At 37.9% G+C, this 2,943-nt stretch overlaps 1 pseudogene; it reads right to left on the bottom strand.

The window, feature by feature from the left end:
* Nucleotides 1-1,279: 1,279 nt before the first annotated feature.
* LOC123816200 lies at nucleotides 1,280-2,724 on the bottom strand (annotated as a pseudogene).
* Nucleotides 2,725-2,943: the final 219 nt, after the last annotated feature.

The raw sequence follows: 2,943 nt of genomic DNA, 5'->3' as shown, positions 1-2,943 counted from the left end.
TTGGTGCTTTATTTTCTGGAATCTACTTCCACTTTTGCCTGTCCAGTGTTCACCTAATCATTTAAAATCTAACTTATAGGTCTTCTTTAGTAGTCCTTCTTCACCTCCCAGCTGCCTAGCTTTGTATATCCTTTCTGGTATTATTACATTGTATCACCAATGTATGTTTATATTTCTGGATACCCTAATAGAAGGACAGCTGATTGATGGCTGAGGCATTATATTATTCACTTTTGTAACACTAGATTCTAATATAGTTCATGATATTGGCTAAATCGAAATATGAAAACTTAATTTAAAATGGATTGGTAGCAATCACAGGAAATTAGGTTGCTAACTTCACAAATTGTATAAGAATTATTGATCCCCACAATGCAAATATAACTAGGAAGATCAGAATTATTGCCAGAAATACCAGCAGTCTGTTTTAGTCACTTACTACCAATTATACCTTGAGCCCAATTAAGTAGGTATTATTGCTATTTTATTTTACAAATTAAAAAGAAAAGCTTAAAGATATGGTTGGTTGTGTAAGCTCAGGTGCAAGGAGATGAGAACAGGGTTCACATTATCCAGATTTGTCTGATTCCAGAGCTCATCTCTTTACCAGAGATTGGCAAACCTTTTCTATAAAGGATCAAATAGTTAATATTTTAGGTTTTGTGGGCTACACAATCTCTGTCACAATTACTCAATTCTGCCATTATAAGAAATAAGGGGACAAAATCTCTGCCTTGAAGGACCTCAGATGCAGGGCGATGGTACCTAAATAAAACCACAGCACAAGTCTGTCTTTGAAAAATCAGTGCCAAGAGAGAGGATTTCCTGATTGACACATGATGTCTTAGTGGAGTAAGAGGCAATGGCATAAAGCTTTCTAGTGAGAAAATCAAAGGCAGAGAGGGTAAGAAAGCGAGATAGAGGAGTCAGCACAAACAAGAATTTTTCTCTCCATCTGTCACTCATCTTCCATTTTCTTTACCAGTATCCACTTTCTCTCTCTTTTCTGTGCCAAAACCATGTGCACTTTGGTCCAAATCTTTTTAAAAAAGATTTTACTTATTTATTTTAGACAGAGGGGAAGAGAGGGAGAAAGACAAGGAGAAATATCAATGTGTGTTTGCCTCATGCACCCCCTACTGGGGACCTGACATGGTCCACAACCCAGGCATGTGCCCTGACTAGGAATTGAACCAGTGACTCTGGTTCACAGGCCAGAGCTCAATTCACTGACAAGCACCAGCCAGGGCTGCTTCAAATCTTTTTGCCTGAACCTCACCTACTTTCTTCCTTGCTTTGCATTTTTTTTCTTCCTTCTTTCTTTTTATTTATTTTTATCTTTTGACTACTGAATCATTGCTGATCCAGTTTTTCTGCAGTAGGCTCAAGATACAAATTTATATCACAAATTTCATCTGAAGTTTAATTCAGGTACATCAACATGGTGGCACATTTAACTACAGCGGTGATTTTCAACCTTTTTCATCTCATGGCACACATAAACTAATTACTAAAACTGCGGCACAGCAAAATTTTTTTTGCTGATCTGACAAAAATAAGTATAATTTTGACTTGTTCACACCAGACAGCTATTGTTGTGTTGGCTGTTGTCAATTTTTTAATTTGACAATCTAAGGGAAGAGGTCAGTACCCCTCACTAAGTAATCAGGTATTGCATGTTTTAAAAATTCTTGCAGCACACTGGCTGAAAAATCTCTGATCTAAGGTAAACAATTACATAATATTATGTAATGTTAAAAAATGCCTTTTAGCCCAAGTGAAATATTAACTTAGTTCTGTCAATTCAGTCAAGGTTGAAAATTCTCTAGTCGATTCCAGGCAGTCAATAACTCCCACTGTTTGACCAAATTTAATATTCTTTTGTTTCTCCTATTTGCTGATATTTCTAGCCTGTCCTATTAATGTCTCTCTCTGTTAACCGTCCTTTTATTTTTCTTCCTCTCTCCCATCCTTCCTTCTTCCTGAACTTTTTTGACTGTTGTACTTCTTCTGGAGGCATGTTATTTCCTTTCTTTTTTCTGAAAATATCTTTTTTTTTCCCCACAGAAAGTATACCACCTTTATTACATGAGCTAAAACAGGCGGAATTTATTTACCTCTCCAGGGCTTGATTTTCCTCAGAGAGAACTCTAGCTCCTTGCCCTGTAGCACATGGCCATTGGCTTGGTCACAGTGGCTCAGTCTTGAAATGATGCATGCAGGAAGCTTGCCTTGCTAGAACCGTGCCTCTAGAAGACTGCTGATTTTGGCATTCCTTTTCCTTTCATCATATTTCTTCTGAATTTTCTTTGAATGTGTTTTGTTTAGAATCTTTTCCTCCTCAGGAGTCAACTTGGCCTCTATCTTGCAGCCCAGAGGCAGCGCATAGTGGGACTTTTTCCGTTGTCTGTATGGTGCGCTGTTAATGAGCATGAACCAGTTCTTTACTAGGGTGTTGGTGTGGACCAGTTCATTGTTGGATGCATTGTAGACAACATCAATAATTCTTGCTTTGCATGCACAACCTTTGGAGTCTCAGGATAAGTTGCCCATGTCCAGCCTCATGGCATGGTACTTTTTGCTGACTCCTTGCATAAGGACTGTGTATATGCAGTGGGAACCAATCTTAGTGTTGGCAGTAGGGTGTCCCAGCTCATACTTTTGCTCGTCTCCAGCCTTGTGGCACTTGTGCCAGTTGTCCTGAGAGATACCCATTGCTTAGTGCCTCCTGGAAAGAGAAATGCAAGGAGTCATGGTCCTAAAATACTTTTAAAATATTATTTATTAATTAGATTAATATTTATTGAATAACCTACAGTAGGTCCTTTTCTAGGTGTTGGAACATATCCTGCCAGTAAACAAAGTAACAATAAACAAATTAGAACTAAACTATGATAGACAAAGTGTGAAGTGTTATGGAGAAAAATTCCTGAGGATCAAGAA

The sequence above is a fragment of the Phyllostomus hastatus genome, unplaced genomic scaffold (genome assembly GCF_019186645.2).
Source record: "Phyllostomus hastatus isolate PE091 unplaced genomic scaffold, TTU_PhHast_1.1 phas_contig_198, whole genome shotgun sequence".
NCBI classification, from domain to species: domain Eukaryota; kingdom Metazoa; phylum Chordata; class Mammalia; order Chiroptera; family Phyllostomidae; genus Phyllostomus; species Phyllostomus hastatus.
Note: the sequence above shows the minus strand (reverse complement) of the source record. Positions and strands in the feature narration are given on the sequence as shown.